This window comes from Melanerpes formicivorus, unplaced genomic scaffold (assembly GCF_026170545.1).
Source record: "Melanerpes formicivorus ecotype bairdi unplaced genomic scaffold, bMelFor1.0.p_v2 SCAF_2, whole genome shotgun sequence".
In the NCBI taxonomy this organism is placed as follows: domain Eukaryota; kingdom Metazoa; phylum Chordata; class Aves; order Piciformes; family Picidae; genus Melanerpes; species Melanerpes formicivorus.
In genome coordinates, this window is record NW_027142354.1 from 31656497 (window position 1) to 31677337 (window position 20841).

The following is a 20841-nucleotide window of genomic DNA, read 5'->3' on the forward strand; positions in this document are numbered from 1 at the left end:
AGGACTGGAAGCTGGCCAACGTGGTGCCCATCCATAAGAAGGGCCGGTTGGATGAGCCAGGGATTTACAGGCCTGTCAGCCTGACCTCAGTGCCAGGCAAGATCATGGAACAGGTCATCCTGAGTGCAATAACACAGCACATAGAGGATGGCCAAGGGATCAGGCCTAGGCAGCATGGATTTAGGAAGGGCAGGTCCTGCCTGACCAACCTGATCTCCTTCTATGATCAGGTGACCCGCCTGGTGGATGTGGGGAGGCCTGTTGATGTAGTCTACCTGGACCTCAGCAAGGCCTTTGACACCGTCCCCCATAGCAAACTCCTGGCCAAGCTGTCAGCCCATGGCTTGGACGGGAGCACACTGCGATGGGTTAGGAACTAGCTGGATGGCCGAGCCCAGAGAGTGGTGGTGAATGGTGCCACATCCAGCTGGCAGCCAGTCACTAGTGGTGTGCCCCAAGGATCAGTGCTGGGCCCTGTGCTCTTTAACATCTTTATTGATGATCTGGATGAGGGCATTGAGTCCATCATCAGTAAATTTGCTGACGACACCAAGCTGGGGGCAAGAGTTGATCTGCTGGAGGGTAGAGAGGCTCTGCAGAGAGACCTCGACAGGCTGGACAGATGGGCAGAATCCAACGGCATGAGATTTAACACATCCAAATGCCGGGTTCTGCACATTGGCCACAACAACCCCATGCAGTGCTACAGGCTGGGGTCAGAGTGGCTGGAGAGCAGCCAGGCAGAGAGGGACCTGGGGGTGCTGGTTGATGGTAGGCTTAACATGAGCCTGCAGTGTGCCCAGGCAGCCAAGAGGGCCAATGGCATCCTGGCCTGTATCAAGAACAGTGTGGCCAGCAGGAGCAGGGAGGTCATTCTGCCCCTGTACACTGCACTGGTTAGGCCACACCTCGAGTACTGTGTCCAGTTCTGGGCCCCTCAGTTTAGGAAGGATGTTGACTTGCTGGAGCGTGTCCAGAGAAGAGCAACAAAGTTGGTGAGGGGTTTGGAACACAAGCCCTACGAGGAGAGGCTGAGGGAGCTGGGGCTGCTTAGCCTGGAGAAGAGGAGACTCAGGGGTGACCTTATCACTCTCTACAACTACCTGAAAGGAGGTTGTAGACAGGCTGATGATGGTCTCTTCTCCCAGGCACCCAGTACCAGAACAAGAGGACACAGTCTCAGGCTGCGCCAGGGGAGGTTCAGGTTAGATATTAGGAAGAAGTTCTATACAGAAAGAGCGATTGCCCATTGGAATGGGTTGCCCGGGGAGGTGGTGGAGTCGCCGTCATTGAAGGTGTTCAGAAGGAGACTTGATGGGGTGCTTGGTGCCATGGGTTAGCTGTTTGGGTGGGTTGGATTGGTTGATGGGTTGGACACGATGATCTTGAAGGTCTCTTCCAACCTGGTTTGGTTTATTCTAAAGGTTTATTCTAATAACCGGCCACCAGCTGGATTTAACTCCATTGACTACCACCATTTGGGCCCTTTCACCCACCCAGTGCTTTATCCAGCAGAGTGTGTGCTCATCCAAGCCACGAGCAGCCAGTCTGTCCACAAGAATTCGGTGGGAAACAGTGTCAAAGGCTTCTCAAAAGTCTAAGTAGACAATATGCACCATTAACATGTAGAAGTTAAGACAAATTGCATCTGTTTTCCATCAAAACCTCCTCATGAGACAAGGGGGTTTGCCTTTCTCTTCTTCTTCAAATAGGATATATCTGAATGACTAATAATTGTATTGCAAAAAAATAAAGCTCTGGAAAAGGACAATTAGAAACCACCACAAATTATGGTCTCCCAGAACAGTGTTTTCCATCTAATTCATTAATAGCTACCAGCAGCACTTTTAAAGTTTTAACTTACTGAGTGATTGAGATCAGAGCACCATCCAGGAAAGCTATATGGAAGAAACAAGGGGAGGACAAATAGCAGTTGCAATTGACCACAGACACTGTACAGTGAAGTGACAGAAAGGAAATACCAAAAATCCCAAATTTAACAGAAAATCAAGCACTCACAGAATCCTCCTGTCCCATAACAGCACTCATCATACAAAGATACAAAAATACACTGAATAAAGAAACTTCTGCAAATGTTAATTTAATACTTTACTAAATCAATTGAGAGATATTCATTGTTTTTTATACTTTTTTTTCCAAAGTGATACAAGATAAAATTTGCTTAACAAACATACTTAAAATTCCAACATTCCCTGGAAGGAAAACCATATTTTTCTGCAGAAAGCTTCTTATTAAGTACAGTTTTAAAGGTATAGCTTCACATCTGGTATAGCTTCACATCACCTCCACACTGGAGGATTTAAGGGGGAAAAAGAGGCTGTATCCTTCCTTTGGAAGAAGGGGAAGGCTTCTCGAGGTCTGTTCAAGGAAGTTGTTAGATTATGTAGGAATAAAATTAGGGAGGCAAAGGCCCAGCTGGAACTGAAGCTGGTCACCTCTGTCAAAGATAATAAAAAGCATTTTTATAAATATATAAACAATAAGAAGAAGGGCAGGAAGAACCTGCACTCCTTATTGGACCTGGAGGGGAACATGGTGACTGAAGACGAGGAAAAGGCTGAGGTCCTGAACACCTTCTTTGCCTCAATGTTTAACAGCAAGGCAAGACTTCAGGACGAGTGGCCTCCTGAGCTGGGCGATGGGGTCGGGGAGCAGTGTATTGCCCTGGAAATCCATGAGGAATTAGTTCGGGACCTGCTGAGCCACTTGGACACTCACAAGTCCATGGGACCAGATGGGATCCATCATAGGGTTCTGAGGGAGCTGGCAGATGAGCTGGCCAAGCCACTCTCCATCATTTTCCTCCAGTCCTGGCTCACCGGTGAAGTCCCAGGTGACTGGAAACTGGCCAATGTGGTCCCCATCCACAAGAAGGGTCAGATGGAGGAACCTGGAAACTACAGGCCAGTCAGCCTCACCTCAGTGCCAGGGAAAGTGATGGAGCAGATTATCCTGGCGGCAATAACTGCGCACCTGAAGGATGGCCAAAGGCTTGGGTCCAGCCAACATGGATTTAGGAAGGGCAGGTCCTGCCTGACCAACCTGATCTCCTTCTATGATCAGGTGACCCATCTGGTGGACGTGGGGAGGCCTGTGGATGTGGTCTACCTGGACTTCAGCAAGGCCTTTGACACCGTCCCCCACAGCAAACTGCTGTCTAAGCTGTCAGCCCGTGGATTGGACAGCATCACTCTGTGCTGGGTTAGGAACTGGCTGGAGGGCCAAGCCCAGAGAGTGGTGGTGAATGGTGCCACATCCAGCTGGCGGCCAGTCACCAGTGGCGTCCCTCAGGGATCAGTGCTGGGCCCCGTCCTCTTCAACATCTTCATTGATGATCTGGATGAGGGGATCGAGTCAGTCATCAGCAAATTTGCAGGTGACACCAAGTTAGGAGCAGATGGTAGTCAGTTAGAGGGTAGAAAGGCCCTGCAGAGGCACCTCAACCGACTGGACAGATGGGCAGAATCCAGTGGGATGGCATTCAACAAGTCCAAGTGCCGAGTGCTGCACTTTGGCTACAGCAATCCCATGCAGAGCTACAGGCTGGGGTCAGAGTGGCTGGAGAGCTTCCAAACAGAGAGGGACCTAGGGGTGCTGATCGAGAGCTGCCTGAATATGAGCCAGCAGTGTGCCCAGGTGGCCAAGAGGGCCAATGGCACCCTGGCCTGCATTAGGAATAGTGCGGCCAGCAGGAGCAGGGAAGTCATTGTGCCCCTGTACTCTGCACTGGTTAGGCCACACCTTGAGCACTGTGTCCAGTTCTGGGCCCCTCAGTTTAAGAAGGACATCGAAACACTTGAGCGTGTCCAGAGAAGGGCAACAAAGCTGGTGGGAGGCCTTGAACATAAGCCCTATGAGGAGAGGCTGAGAGAGCTGGGATTGTTTAGCCTGCAGAAGAGGAGGCTCAGGGGTGACCTCATTGCCCTTTACAACTACCTGAAAGGTGGTTGTAGCTGGGAAGGAGTTGGTCTCTTCTCCCAGGCAACCAGCACCAGAACAAGGGGACACAGTCTCAAGCTGCGCCAGGGGAGGTTTAGACTGGAGGCGAGTCGTTCGTCACTGGAATGGGCTGCCCAGGGAGGTGGTTGAGTCACTGTCCCTGGAGGCATTCAAGAGGGGATTGGACGTGGCACTTGGTGCCATGGTCTAGTCATGGGGTCTGTGTTGATAGGTTGGACTCGATGATCCTCGAGGTCATTTCCAACCTTGGTTATACTGTGATACTATGATCTCGGGGTTAATCAAACTTCATTAATTCCAAGCACTGTCTTCAAGTTGGTTAGAGGCTTGAAAAAGATTTCTTTTCTTTGGAATAATAAAATATCATTACGAATATAATTTTAAAACAATAAATCTGAAAATAAGTTGTATTCTACTACAAAATACAACATAGTATCCCTTCTTAGCTGGAAATTTGTAGGAGCTAAACTGGAACAGTACATTAGGATGCCAAGAATTTGACCTTCAATGCCTCCAATGAATTGATAGCTGTAAAGAGCCTGCTCCACATGTTATGTACCACACCCAAGACTTTGGTATCTGGAGTGATGTGATACTTGGTGGAATTTCCAAACAGGATGACTAGCTTCTCTATGAACTCATGTACTTTAACACACTGGTTGAGATGGCAAATTCAATTCCAAGGCAAGTTTTCCAAATAACTGTTCTCTGGTTCACATTATGGAGCAGAATCAGAGAACATCAGCTGGATTCTTTTCACATTAAGATAAACCAGAAAAATATAGTCTGAATCATTAATGGCACCATGGGACCAAGTCAGAGATAGGCTGAAATAACATCCCTAAAATTTGTATGATGTGGACAACACCAATATTTAATTTCACAGATCTGATCCCATTTACCTCTATTACCCTGTGTGGAGGTCTTGAATCACTCAAAGCTTTTAACATCCCTGGCCGATAAAAGCATTTTGTCTCACAAAATCATTTCAGCTGCACTCCACGTGCACTCCTGCAGAGACACCCTAGGGGATGCTCACAGAAGACCAGTACTGCCTATCCTAGAAAATAAACCTTTCCAGAGAGTCCAAGTCCTTCTTCAGACAGTATCTATGAATGTATGTAACCAACCAGTACAACAAAAATCATGCACAAAAGAATGGCAAGAATCTACTCACACTCAGACAGTGATTTGATAGTCCATATTTAATGCCATGGAAGGAAAATAAACAAGTAAATATTGTTAGGAGAATAGATGACTGTCAAAACAGCACTGCAATATAGCCTAGTTTCAAGTAAGTACCAGAAGATATGTTCCACTTTTACTGGCAGTTTAGAAATCTTGAGGCTTCTCACTCTTACAATAGTAGCACCAATAGCATTTAGAATAAACCTATAATTACAAAAAATTGGTATCATTGTAGCTGGAATGTTAGTTTAAAAGGACTGCATTACAAAAATGTCTCAACTCGTCTCCCATGCTAATGTTGCTATTTAGTATTCTAAAACCAACACAAGCAAAACCAAAGTGGTACAATTTTTTTACTGTAGGCAATCTCAAACGACAATGAAGGATAAATAGGACCCAGAAAATTTCATTACAACCAAGTCATCAGAAAGCGGAATTTTACTCCATCTACTCTAGGTGATCCTGCTCTGGCAGGGGGGTTGGACTAGATGATCTTTTGAGGTCCCTTCCAACCCCTAACATTCTGTGATTCTGTAATTAAAAAATAAATTATTTTTGAATGCCAAAAGAGCAAGATTATGATTTAAAGTACTGAAGATGATTGTTCCTGTCAAGCCATGTATAAGGTATATGAGTTAATAATGTATTTCTTTCTTCTCCTCTACCTCCTTTAGATTTTCTTGCACAATATATGTGGTATTACTGAGACAGAACGGACTACAGGTGTTTAGAATCTCAGAAGGAATATTTTCTTATTCTGACCCTTCACATCACAAAGTATATTTTGTACTAGAAAAAAAATGGGTAATTTTATTTTTCCAGTCACCAGGAAGTTCCCCAAACCCCACAGTACCACTCTGCAAATGACACCCTGTCATCTGATAAAAAAAAGACAAGTTGGAAATAGAGTAAGGCAGATCATTATCTACATTTTCCAGAGTATAATCGAGTTTCCCTGAGCAGTATTTTAATTTTCAGTGCTCCATAATCAAGAGCCTTACCAAGCATTTCTCACACCCTGCTTTGAAATCTCACAAAAACTGCCTGGAAGCAGCTTTGCTACCCTGAGGTCTTTCACCGATAAAACAAACTGTCAGAGATCTGGTTTTCTCTTTATTCTGTATTATGGAAAATCCCCAAGGAAATTAAACATTTCTTAGAAATAAGGCAAAAGAATTCTATTCTTCATATACAAAAGTTCCACCAGCTTTCATAAAACCTTGATGCTTAGCTGTACAGTTTATGCTACCAATCATTATGTTAATGAGTGCAGACAGAAATGCCACTTACAAGGGGTCACCAGAAGTACTCTTGGCACCCTCCAACTGGCCAAACATTTATTTTCAAAACACTTTTTTTTTTGCTGTTTCATAAGAAAGTGCTTTGAACAACTGAAAAGTACACTATTGTACGTGTTTTAATTTTGTTTGAGACACAGCTCACATGAAAAACTGTGGCCGGTTGACGTTGCCCCCTTAAGAAAGGGAACATGGTGGACGGAAGTTGGTAAACGGAAGGAATAGTCTAAACTAATTTCATTGGACGAGTGGGAGGAAGCACTTTTCGGAACTGGGAGTGAACTGGACATTTCCAGCACTTCTCAGTCAGTCTTGCTTCCGCCTCTTCTTCAGGCAACAGCTTTCTGTCCTGGGCTTTCTGCCAAGGCCTCGGCCTTGAAAACCAGATAACAGGCCTGTATACTAACTCCCTTCCAATTAACACAAAACTGCTTCTAACTTTTTTTTCCTCTCTTCTCTTTCTCTTTCTATCCCATTCTGGGGAAAGGGGGGGAAGAGAGGGGAGAGCGGAGGTGGGGGACCCCTCTCTGCCGAGGGGGGCACTCTCATTTCTGTGTTACTCTGTTGTATATCTTTGTATATATTGTAGATATTGTAAATTTGTAAATAATCCCCTGCAAGCCCTACATCGCTTTGTAAATATAGCTCCACTGCTTTGCTAATTCAGCTTGCGAGTTTTTTTTCCTTTCCCTTCAATTTTTCCTTTCCCTTTTACCTTACAAGGGGGAAGGGAGGAGGCTTCTCAGCCTTATCCTTCCAAACCCACCACATTTTTTTTATTGGCGTACCCAACGTGCGGCAGATAATTAGTTTAATTTATTATTTGATTGATTTAGCGTTTTCCAGCTGAATTAGCAAACATGAAGGTATTGTGGTTTGTGGAGCGATTGTTCTTTTCAATTTTTGGGGCTCTGATTTACAGATATTGTTTGGGTTTGATTTTGGATTACCTGGGCAAATATTTGGTGCGGACAATTTATATGTGGGTTATGTATAAAGTTAAATTATGGTATGGAAAATGTATTAATTTATTATGGCCAGTGAGATACAGGAATGTTACCTCCACCACTCTCCCAATTGAGATAAAGAGTTTTAAGATTCCGCCTGAGGAGACAGTAACTTTAGGTGATGCCTGGGATCCAAAGGTGATTTATCTCATGTCTATAATTCTGCTGCTGGTGATAATTATCGTGTATCTCCTGATTTCTTTACGGCGAGAGAGAAAGGTGTCCAGGGCGTGTTTTGTTATTAAAACTAGATCAAAAAGAAAACGCCGTGGCTCTCGATCAGTCCCAGAGTCATCTAGTGACGAGGACTGTGGAGAACCTGTGTCAGTTAAAAAGAAGGCTAAAAAGTTAATTGGTAAAGCAGCTCTAAATGACTTTGCTGATTCTAGCAAGCAGCCAAGGGCATCGGCTGGTATCAACATGGCGCCTACTCCTTCTCCTTCTTCTTCTTCTCCATCGGCCATTAACGGAGCAACGTCACTTCCACCCACTCCCTCGGTGGGACCGGAAGTCACTGCCCCAGCAGCTGATTTATCTCAGGACCTGTCAGCTTCCATTAAGGTGGCTGTAAATTCAAACACAGCTCCAGTTAAGGTGGCTCCTTTAAAGACTAGAGCTGCAAAGGCCCAAGATGGAGAAGAAGAGGTGGAGACTGATCCTGGTGAGGGGCCCTCTACTCTAAAAGATCCTGCTCAGGAGGAAGAGAAGGTTTGTTTTAAAGATCTAGCTAACCTAGTGAGATCAAAGCAGGATAGAGATGAAGCTAGGAAAGCAGCTGGCAAAGGTGGTTCTCAGCTTAAAGAGATCCTTAGGAGAATGACAGCAGGATTTTATGGGCAAAGAATTCAGGGAGATGAAGATGAAGATGACATTACGGACTGTTCTTCGCCAAGGGAGGAATTGCGTAATGTCCGTAAAGATTTCACCAGGGCAGATAAGGAGCCAGTTCTAGCTTGGCTTAGTAGGTGTTATGATACAGGTGCTTCAGCTCTAACAGTTGGAGACAAGTCAGCAGCTCAGTTAGGAACTCTCTCAAGGGACAATGGAATAGATAGACATCTAGGCGAAGCTCTCGGTAAGGTTAATCTGTGGATACGCCTTTTAATAGCGGTTGCCCTGAGATACCCTTCCCGAGATGATCTTCCCTGGAATCCTAAACCCTGGACTACCATAGATGAGGGAATTAAGCGCTTGAGAGAATTTGCTGTTAGAGAGCTACTCTATGGTGAACACGAAACTCTGCATCCTGATGACATTCCTGTGGGTATTGGTCTTGCTAAAAAGATCATCAAACTTGCTCCTTCTAATTATGCAAACATTCTGGCAAGCAGAATTGTGTCAAGAAGTTATGGTGGAGCTTCTCCCACGGTTGGCCAATTCAGTGATCAAATGAGACAATTGGAGGATAGCATGACACGTGGTTCTTTGGTTTCGGCCATTAAAACGATGTCTGGTGATATTCAGAATTGCATAAGAGAGTTAAAAGATGAATTTAGAAATTCCATATCCCAATTGGCACAAAGGGATAATTTCAATTCTTCCTCCAGATGGGTACAAGTTTCATCTGTGAGGAATACACATCCTCCAAGGAGGTCATTCCAAAACAGGTCATTCCAAAACAGGTCATTCCAAAACAGACCACCAAGGCAATCACGTAGAACTATTTGGATAACTCTGCGTGATCAGTTTGGTGAGAACATGAACCGCTGGGATGGCCAACCAACGTCTAATCTTTTCAGGAGACTAAGGGAACTGCAAAGTGGCAGAACCCGAGGTAGCAATACCAGAAGGGTAGCTGTTACTTCCACAGTTCCCCAGAACAACTCTTATGACTCCAACAGTGGCTCCAGTTATAACATGCAAAGTTATAACCCTGCACAATATGTGCAATGCACATGTGCGCATGTTCCCCATAACTAGGGGTGCCCTGCCTCCCGCCAGGGGGAGGAGAGGGATAGCAGAGATAATAGAATCTATTGGGATGTGTACATCCAGTGGCCTGGCACTTCACAATTTCGGAAGTACAGGGCCTTGGTTGACACAGGAGCTCAGTGCACCATAATACCATCGAATTATCAGGGATCAGAGTCTATAACTATTCTGGGAGTCACTGGTGGATCTCAAGAGTTAAGTAAGGTAGAGGTTAATATAAGTTTAACTGGTAAACAATGGAGGAAGCATACAGTTGTGACCGGACCTGACGCACCTTGTATTTTGGGAATTGATTTTCTGAGAGAAGGGCGTTTCAAAGACCCTAGAGGTTACAAATGGGCTTTTGGAGTAGCTTCAATAGAAATTGACGGACAAAAATTGAAGCTGTCTGCCAGACCTGAACTTTCTGATGAATCTGCAGTTGTGGGACAACATAAGATACAGGACATTAAATTGCCGGTTGCTTCTCAGACTGTGCATCACAGACAATACAGAACCAACCGTGACTCTTTGTTGCCCATTCAGAATCTGATTCGTCAGTTGGAGAGTCAGAAAGTCATCAGCAAAACTCATTCACCTTTCAACAGTCCAGTGTGGCCTGTGCGGAAGCAGAATGGAGACTGGCGTCTGACAGTAGACTACCGAGCCCTGAATGAAGTAACACCACCTATGAGTGCAGCAGTGCCAGACATGATGGAGCTACAGTATGAGCTGGAATCCAAAGAGGCCAAATGGTATGCTACCATAGACATTGCTAATGCATTTTTCTCTATTCCCATAGCAGAGGAATGCAGGCCTCAGTTTGCTTTCACCTGGAGAGGAATCCAGTACACTTTCAACAGGCTGCCAATGGGCTGGATCCACAGCTCAAGCATCTGTCATGCAGTGATCCACGATGCTCTGGAGAAAGGCGGTGCTCCAGAACACATCCAGTTCATCGATGATATCATCGTCTGGGGTAAAACTGCTGAGGAAGTCTTCAAGAAAGGTAACAAAATCATTGACATTCTTCTGAATGCAGGTTTTGCCATCAAGCGAGACAAGGTGAAAGGACCTACCACAGAAATTCAGTTTCTGGGAGTGAAGTGGCAGGATGGACGTCGACACATTCCAGTGGATGTGCTAAATAGAGTCTCTACCATGGCAAGTCCCACAAACAAGCAAGAGACCCTACGTTTCTTGGGGATAGTGGGATTTTGGAGACTGCACATTCCTGGATACAGTCAGATTGTGAAACCTCTGTATGATGTAACTCGAAAGAGAAACCATTTCCACTGGGGACCTGAACAACAAGCAGCCTTTGACCAGATAAAGCAAGAGGTGATTCAAGCAATGGGTCTGGGACCTGTCCGAGATGGTCCAGACATTAAGAACATTTTGTACACGGCTGCAAGTGACAATGGTCCAACCTGGTGCTTGTGGCAAAAAGCTCCAGGTGAGACACGTGGACGACCTCTTGGTTTCTGGAGTCGAGGTTACAGAGGTTCAGAGGCTAACTATACTCCAACAGAGAAAGAAATCTTAGCTGCCTATGAAGGAGTAAAAGCATCTTCTGAAGTGATTGGAACTGAATCACAACTTCTTCTAGCTCCCAGATTACCAGTTTTGAATTGGATGTTCAAAGGCAAAGGATCCACACCACATCATGCCACAGACTCAACCTGGTCTAAGTGGATGGCTCTGATAACACAGAGAGCTCGAATGGGAAATCTTGAAAGACCTGGTCTAGTGGAGGTGATCTCAAGTTGGCCTGAAGGTATCAACTGTGCTAAACCTCCAGAGGAGAAAGTAACTCGTGCTGAGGAAGCTCCTCCTTACAATGACCTCTCTGATGATGAAAAGAAATATGCTCTGTTCACAGACGGTTCCTGTCGTCTTGTTGGAAACAAGCGAAGGTGGAAGTCTGCAGTGTGGAGTCCAACACGCCGAGTTGCAGAGGCGAAAGATGGAGAAGGAGAATCCAGTCAGTTCGCAGAGGTAAAAGCTGTCCAGCTAGCTCTCGACGTAGCTGAACGTGAGAGATGGCCAAAGCTTTGTCTCTACACCGACTCATGGATGGTAGCCAATGCTCTATGGGGTTGGCTAAAGAACTGGAAGAAGAGTGGTTGGCAGAGAAAAGGAAAACCCATTTGGGCAGCCAACCTATGGCAGGACATTGCTGATCGAATCGAGAGAATTCCAGTGAAAGTGAGACACATCGATGCTCACATTCTTAAGAGCAAAGCTACTGAGGAACAACAACACAACCATCAGGCAGATCTAGCTGCAAGAGTTTCTCAAGTAGACATGGACTCTAATCTTGATCTCGACTGGAAACACCGAGGTGAGATATTCTTAGCTCGGTGGGCTCACGATTCGTCAGGACATCAAGGCAGAGATGCAACATACCAATGGGCTCGTGACAGATCCATAGACATTTCCATGGATGCTATCACACAAGTCATCCATGACTGTGACATTTGTGCTGCTATTAAGCAGGCAAAACGACTTAAGCCCTTGTGGTATGGTGACAGATGGTCCAAGTACAAATATGGTGAAGCTTGGCAGATTGACTACATCACTCTACCCCGTTCTCGTTCTGGTAAGCAATACGTGCTTACTATGGTAGAGGCAAACACTGGATGGTTGGAAACTTATCCAGTTCCACATGCAACTGCACGCAACACCATTCTCGGTCTGGAGAGACAAATCCTGTGGAGACACGGAACTCCAGAGAGGATTGAGTCAGACAACGGAACTCATTTCAAGAACAACCTTGTAAAGAGCTGGGCAAAAGAGCACGGTATTGAGTGGATATTCCACATTCCCTACTATGCACCAGCTTCAGGGAAGATTGAACGCTACAACGGTTTGTTGAAGACCACTCTCAAAGCCATGGGGGGTGGATCTTTGAAAAACTGGGAAAAACATTTAGCACAAGCAACCTGGCTGGTAAATAGTAGAGGTTCAGTGAACCGAGCTGGACCTGCACATTCAGATTTGCTACGGAAAGTGGAAGGTGATAGAGTTCCTGTTGTTAGAGAAAAGAATCTGTTAGGTAAAACTGTTTGGGTATTTTCACCCTCAGGAGAGGCTAAACCTGTCCGAGGGGTGGTTTCAGCTGAAGGTCCGGGTCACACTTATTGGGTAATGCAAGAGAATGGTGAAATTCAGTGTATTCCACAAAGAAATTTAACTTTAGCTGAAAGAGGTTAATTTCAAACTGTTGTATAGCTACATCGCGTCCAAAGGAAGAATCAACGAGGAGTCTACGGTGCACGAACCCTGAGATCCCTGAGAGCCCTGAGTCAACTAAGAGACCCTGAGATTTCCCTGTTTCCTTTTTCTTCGCTTCGTCGGCGAGGAAATGAACTGTTTTTCCATTTTTCTCATTTTTTGATTTTCTTGGACTTTTGAATCATCTACATCTGAGCATAGCCGGAATGGACTATGAACTTTACTCACGAACTGTAAATATCGTTTTGGATTAGATGGACAGTATGAACAGCCAATGAAATTGTTTAGAAGGGGTGGACTGTGGCCGGTTGACGTTGCCCCCTTAAGAAAGGGAACATGGTGGACGGAAGTTGGTAAACGGAAGGAATAGTCTAAACTAATTTCATTGGACGAGTGGGAGGAAGCACTTTTCGGAACTGGGAGTGAACTGGACATTTCCAGCACTTCTCAGTCAGTCTTGCTTCCGCCTCTTCTTCAGGCAACAGCTTTCTGTCCTGGGCTTTCTGCCAAGGCCTCGGCCTTGAAAACCAGATAACAGGCCTGTATACTAACTCCCTTCCAATTAACACAAAACTGCTTCTAACTTTTTTTTCCTCTCTTCTCTTTCTCTTTCTATCCCATTCTGGGGAAAGGGGGGGAAGAGAGGGGAGAGCGGAGGTGGGGGACCCCTCTCTGCCGAGGGGGGCACTCTCATTTCTGTGTTACTCTGTTGTATATCTTTGTATATATTGTAGATATTGTAAATTTGTAAATAATCCCCTGCAAACCCTACATCGCTTTGTAAATATAGCTCCACTGCTTTGCTAATTCAGCTTGCGAGTTTTTTTTCCTTTCCCTTCAATTTTTCCTTTCCCTTTTACCTTACAAGGGGGAAGGGAGGAGGCTTCTCAGCCTTATCCTTCCAAACCCACCACAAAAACAAAGTGGCGTCATGTAGCTAAACACTACATCAGTGGGAGACAGAATAGCTAAAAAGAACTTGGGGAGTGGGTGTCTGGTCACCTTACACAATATAGCAAGCAATTCTATGGTTCTGCAGCCTTCTCTGATATTTTTTTCAGTAGGAAAATGTTTTGATGATACAATGCATAATGAATATACCAGCCATATTTCTGCTTCCATAAAAATACACATTTAATAAGTTAGGTTTTTTTAAACAGATACACTGATGGTGAGTCTTTTGCTAGAAAAGCTACCTCTTTTTTCTTAAGGCCCATTCTATGAAAAATGAACACTAGCACATGAATACAAATAAAATTCCACTTCCCAAGACACAATTCCTCTGTAAAAATAAGGATATGGCAGACTACTACATCATCTCACAGATAGGAAGCCATGCAACCTTTGTATCTCAGAGATCTCTATGCAAGGTGTCAGAGACTCAAGGAAACAAACTATACAAATTTTCTTTGCTTGTAACATAACTCCAGATAGAAACTAGAGAAAACAAACCCATTATTTTTTTTTAGGTAGCAATATTAGACTGACTCATCTGGCAAACTGTTCCTCAAAGCCTGAGAGTATGAAGAAACACAAAGGGAAACATTTATTTGAGACGCTGTAAGAACTGTACAGCGTGCAGTTTCATATAGTTCACATATGTCTCTAGTATCAGAAAAAGCCTCAGCTTTGGCATAGGACTAATTGATCAATACAGAAAAAATTCTTTCAAGAAGGAAACTGGCATAACTTGCATTTCTTGGAGTTAACAGAGCATATCTTAAAGCTTCTAGATTGCCACTGGGCACAAATTAAAATCTGCTGTCTCCCATTGGTTTGCTCAGGATTTAACCAATGCCACGGTTATGTTGTATTTGTAACTACCAGGCAGAGAAAACAGTGATTTTACTTGTGAAGTGGCATGTACAAACAGTGCATGGGGTATTTCAGTTACAATCCGACCCTGAAAAGAGTCTTTTTTAATACATTATGTTGGGGTAACACAGACTACACAGACTTCCTCTATGCTGCATACTGATGTTCATTTACATTTAATTTCTCAAAACGTTCAGCCTGTTTTTTTTCCATCACTGGCTTTGAGTTACCAGTCTATTAATACTTTGAGGACTATTACTGTGAAAAACTTAGCTTCCAAGTTTAAAAAAAAAATCTTGAGAAAACTCAGACAGCACTTCCTTTATTCTTTTGCAAGGCTTCCACCTAGACTGTTGTGCTCCACGTGGTTTTGTTCACCCTCTTTTTCCCCAGTGTTTTCTGTATTTCTGATATCATGTAACTAAAGACTGATGTATGTGGTTCATTGCACTCCATAAAAATTCTGTGTGAAAGACTTGCTCAAGAAGTTAACAGATTCTCAAAGCCTTGAAATACATCTCTCACATATGAAAAATTCTTCAATCTGATAGTGGATTTATTCTCTGGCTCCTCAATTCAGACTACTACGCAGTCTCTACCTCCAAGTTCAGCTACACTGACAGGACCTGGGAAATGCAGTGGGGGTGAAAAGACTCTAAAATTTTTGTCCCACTCTCATGAGCTGTGCTTGAAGTAACACACTTATCTGGAATCTCCTGACATCTGAATAGACTTCATCAGGCAATACAGATATTTGCCCGTAAACCTGCCTTCTGAGCTCACTTTTTAGACCAGTAATCTTCAGATTGCAATTTCCATGTTTTAAAGGGAACACCTACTTTTGCTGGAAAAACTGAAAACTCTAAGTATCTGTTTATCCTCATTGCCTGTAAAAACAATCTGAATGTACTAGATGAACTACACATTTAGAGCAATTTGAGAAGACTCCTGGCTTTGGGCTGCAGCATTCTAGCAAATTCAAGATAATTTTGGCCACTAAGTACGGTCCAGATGTTGGATTCACCAAATACATATAGCAGGTGGATCCCCAAGACACTGTTTTTGCATCATTCATACTCTACAACAGATCTATCTCCACGTCTGTTTATGCTTCCTCAGACAAAAATACAGTAATCCTAAATGTGTAACTCCAGAATGTATAACATACTCAAAAGAACATCTTCTTTGAATCAGAATTTCACATAGAGTTCATTTGGCCAAGGAAGATGGTACACTAGACATGACAATAGATACAAGAAGAGACAAGTACCTAGGACTTTTCATTGATATTAAGATTCTGGCTCCTATTCAAACGTATATACAAATCCCAGCTCTTAGTCATCCAATAAAAGTTAACAGAAAACTAGGGAGTTGTTGCTAGAGCTAGATCAAGACTTTTCTTGTCTCATGAAGATAAAGATTTCAAACACTCTCTTTCAGTCCTAAAAGAGGAGGATACACACTTCACATTTCTGTAATGCAGAAATTTAAAAGCATTTTGGAAAAAGTCTAAAATATTTGGCATTTACCTACATCTTTGTTAAGGTTCAAACCCAAATTAAATTATTTTAAATTAGACTTTTAGGTGTTTTGCTGGATTATTCAACAATTCTGAACTACTTGAATAAGCAGAAATTAAATGTTTCCTGTCATCATTTATGTTTCATGATTAAAAATTTCCACAGAAAAATGAATCTCAAAACACATCTATCCAACTCCAAAGGCCAGGGATGCATTTAAAGCTACTTTAGTTTTCAGTTACATTATACTCCTCTGTATGGCAGAGGCCCAAATGCATCATCATCTTGAGATTCAAAGATACAGGATTCTGCTCCCATCTACTGCCACATGCTTCTCTCCACAAAAGCCTCTGTCAGTTAAGCTATGCTTAGGTCTTCTTTTGTGAGGCTGAGAAAACAGCAGTGTAGAAATAGAGGAAGAAAGTTACATTCTAAACAGGTAAAAGATCATTGAACAAGCGGATATATGCCAAATAATATGAAACTGAAAAATTTCACAAAGTGCTGGATGTAAAACAGAACACCAGAACATGGAGACAGACTATCTTCAAGTCATTTTGTTACTCACTGTAACCCAAACACTTCTTTAAAAAGGACATGTGATACATTCACTATTGAACTGAATGGTTTCCATATACTCCTGTCTTAAAGGATAATTGGCATTCCCCAGAATGCCCAGAGTTCTGCGAGTCTGACACTGAGATAGATACACCAGATTGACAAAAGTTTGCATGCACTGCATAAAATTAATAAATCTAGAGGATTTATGATGGGGAGATGAGAAAACTGAATACCTACATGAGGTATTCTATTTTGCAAAACTACAATTCATTCAAAACAAATCCTTTTCAGGTCTTTTGAAATTTGGAAGCCACCCTACCACCCACCATTAGAACTGCTTTTAGTTGGTAAGAAAATACAAAGAGATTAAGTCAAAGCATATGGAGGACAGGAGAGGTGATTTGAGATAACCAGCATGGCTTTACTAGGTGCAAATCCTGCCTGACCAACCCAGTGACTTTCTATGATAAAGTGACTAGGCCAGTAGATAAGGGACGACCTATGGATGTGATCTATCTGGACTTCTGTAAGGTCCTTGACGTGGATCCCCACAACATCCTACTTGCCAAGTTGAAGAGATACAGATTTGATGGGTGGACTATTGAGTGGATAAGGAATTGGTTGGATGGTTGCATCCAGAGGGTAGTGCTCAATGGCTTGAAGTCCAGATGGAGAGCAGTGGCAAGTGGTGTCCCTCAGGGGTCCATACTGGGATCTGTGCTGTTTAATATTTTTGTCAATGATATAGACAGTGGGGTCAAGTGCACCTCAGCAAGTTTGCAGATGACACCAAGATGAGTGGTGCTGTCAACACACCAGAGGGATGGGATGTCATCCAGAAGCACCTGGACAAGCTGGAGAGTTGGGCCCAGGTGAACCTCATGAGGTTCAGCAAGAGCAAGTGCATCTGGGCCAGAACAATCCTCACTATCAATACAGACTGTGGAATGAGGGATAGAAAGCAGCCCTGTGGAAAAGGACTTGGGGGTGCTGATGGATGAAAAGCTGGACATGAGCAGGCAGTGTGTGCTTGCAGCACAGAAGGCCAATCACATCTTGGGCTGCATCAAGATGTGTGGCCAGTAGATCTAGTGAGGTGATTCTGCCACTTTGCTCTGGTGAAATCTCACCTCCAGTATTATGTACAGGTCTGGAGACCTTAGTAGAGAAATGACATGGACCTGATGGAGTGTGTCCAGAGAAGGCCCATGAAGATGATCAGGGGGTTTGAGCACCTCTGCTACGAGGACAGGCTGAAGGAGCTGGGGTTGGTCAGCCTGGAATAGAAGAGGATCTGGGGAGACCTACAGAACTTGAAGGGGACCTTACAGCAGCCATACAGAACTTGAAGGGGACCTTAAAGAAGGATGGAGAGAGACTGTTTACAAAGGTCTGCAGTGAGAGGATGAGGGACAATGGCTTTAAGATGGAGAAGAGCAGATTTAGATTGGATGTTAGGAACAAGTTCTTTACCATGAGGGTAGTGGAACACTGGAACAGGCCGCCCAGGGAGGTGGTTGAGGCCCTATCCCTGGAGATATTCAAAGTGAGGCTTGACAGGACTCTGAGCAGCCTGTTCTAGTTGAGGATGCCCTTGCTTACTGCAGTGGGGGTTGGACTAGATGACCTTCAGAGGTCTCTTCCAACCCAGACCATTCCATGATTCTATGATTCAAATAATCTGTAAAAAGTGCATTAAAGTAATGGTCTTTTTTGAAAACTGCATCTGTTTTAAACATTAAGGTATTGCTTTGATTTTACCAGTAAATATGTTACATCATCTTACATAAGCAGAAAGCAAAGTCTGATGAATTTCAGTTATCATTTAAGTGCTACTGGGCACATACAAACCTGAGGAAGGTGCTAAGTGTTAACTGCAGCCCTCTACTTTCTGTCATAAAGAATTCAGAAAGACAAACTGGGAAAAAGGTTTCAATGTCAGATTAAAAATGCAGGAAAGAGTTTAAAGCTTTAAAATTAGGAAAGTGGCAAAAAGCCAGAGAAAAGAAAGAAGCAGGGAATAGAATTAAAGAGCTGGAAAAGCAGTTGAAGCATCTGGGTGAAGGGGTGGTAAAAGAAGAATCAGTGATAGAGAGTGAAGTCATGAAAGTATGGGGGAAGGTGTGGGGAAAAAAGTGAGTAAGAACCTGAAGGGAGGAGAAAAATAAGGGAGAAAGACAGCATACATTTTAAACTACGAATCTGAAGAAGCCTTGAATTTTTACCACCTGGCAGCATATGCAGTTTATTATGAAGTGCTGGAATGTGTTTTGTGATGTGGGGAGAACTGATTCATGAGCTCATCTGAGCTAGATATCTACCATGTAAGACACCTTCTGAGAAGTGGGAGAGGAACCAATGACTCAGATGATCATGTCTAATCCCATCACCTAAAAATTAAAAATCCAAATAGTCATGGTGATGCAAGCCTCCCTGCTGAGCTAAACCTCACAACGTGATATAGCAAATCCTCCTACCTCTAAATAATATGCAACACTACTATCTAGGTCAAGTAACATATTCCAGGAAACACACTATCTGTTAGTCAGCATAGTGTTGCATGGAGTGCGCCAAGCCTGATTCTATCACTATTTCAGGGGTAATTTTACTCAATAATTATTCTACTTTTAAGTTCACAATGTTGTAAAGATAAATATTTAATTTTTTTTTTTCTGTTTTTAATCCTTATTCTTACATCTCAATTCTACAGACAGCCACACCTGGCAATGATATTTGGGAGCAGAAACTGGCAGTCCCTACTATGTCTCAATTAAAACTGAGCATATTTCACAGGTCTTCAAGGCCAGTTCCACTGTCAAACTTGAACTCATGTTTCTATTTACTCTGACTCACCAGCACCCACATACACAGCATTTATTTCAAGTTGAAGTGGAAAGAATGTGGTATTATCTGCTCTGAATGTTTGCAATGAAATAATGGAACAAATCTTTCTGATTATTAGACTCACCCATTTCAAAGATTCCTCCCTGCTTACAGGCACTAATCTGTAATTGAAGATATGCTGTATCATATAAACATAGGCATAAGAACAGTGTGGCAGAGGCATTCTGAAATTATGTTAAGACAGAACTTTCTGTCATGATGTATGAAGCTTTCACTTATCTAACTTATAGAAATACAGTTACAAATACTATGAGGGGGCCAGGGCATATGAGAGGTAGCATTCATCCTGTGGAACTAGACTCCTTTGGTTACACTTGCAGGCAGGGAAAGACCATCTGAAAAAAATTGTATAAAAATTACAGAAGGGAAAAAAAGATGGTTTGTAAACGATCAAAACATGCTACAAGAAATATGCATTGTATTCCAAACTTTTAAAGCAAGAATATAGGTTGTTACTAAACTACCAGAATTTCATAAGAACCCACACTAAAATCTGTATATTTTAAAATTCTGCAGCTGCAGTGTTTGCCAGAAAATCTCTGTGGAAACTCAAGATTCTGTAGCATTAAAGAAAAGTTAAAATATTCTAATGTAGCTTTTTGGTAGGAAATAAAACCCTAAAAACATAAATGGCAATTAAGCTACTGAAGTCATGTTTGCCTGAATTTGTAGAAAGCCTGACATAAAAGCTCTGAATCATGAATGCTGCAGCATCGTTTCAGCATCAGCATTAACTATGTCATGGTTAATCAAATATACTTTTCAGACAAACCAAACTGTCTCCTACATAGAATAAGCTTCTATTAGTTCAAACTCTAAGCTATTATGAAAATTTGCCTTGGAAAACTTGAGCACCTGGAGAGACTCAACATCACACTTGTCATTTTCATATTCAAATCTTTTAGTACCAAACCCCATTTCACATTTTAGTCTGAGATCAATGAAAGAAACTCCAGCTGTAGAACTTACTGACTTCCAGAGAATACATAAAATTTAGTTCTCAGTATGCAACACATCATGTTCTCACAATGTATATTTTTTTCAGATATGTATCATTTTAAGAAAGCTTCTTGTTTCCCAACTGCAATTCAGAATTTTCACAACAACTATAAAAAACATGGCAAAGTCCTTGAAAACTGGTGGCAGCAGCCACTTAGCAGTCTTGGCCAAATTCAGAAGAGCCTTACATACCCACTGCAATTTTAGTGTGATTGCAGAACAAAATATAACTCTAATTCCTATTGGAACAGGTGTTCAAAATTATCTTAAATCTGAAGTAAAATTGTCAGGAACTGGATGCATGCACTTGTTGCAAATCACTTTGAATGAACATAAACCTAATCTTGAGTTACAGTTTCAAGAGATTTGACCATTACTCTCCAAGGTTCTCAAGGCAGACAACATGTTTGCTCAAATGAC

General features: G+C 42.9%; 1 protein-coding gene across 12 annotated transcripts in view; it reads right to left on the reverse strand.

Annotated features, from left to right (window-relative positions):
- RGS7 (regulator of G protein signaling 7) overlaps window positions 1-20841 on the reverse strand; it is a 315923-nt gene that overhangs the window by 217399 nt on the left and 77683 nt on the right. The window contains exon 1 of one of the 12 annotated variants that reach the window (XM_068155281.1): window positions 1865-1881. The exons of the other annotated variants lie outside the window; for them this stretch is intronic. The gene's annotated coding sequence lies outside the window, so the exon portion shown is untranslated. Of the gene's footprint in view, window positions 1-1864; window positions 1882-20841 lie in introns of those variants that run through there. 12 annotated transcript variants of the gene reach the window in all.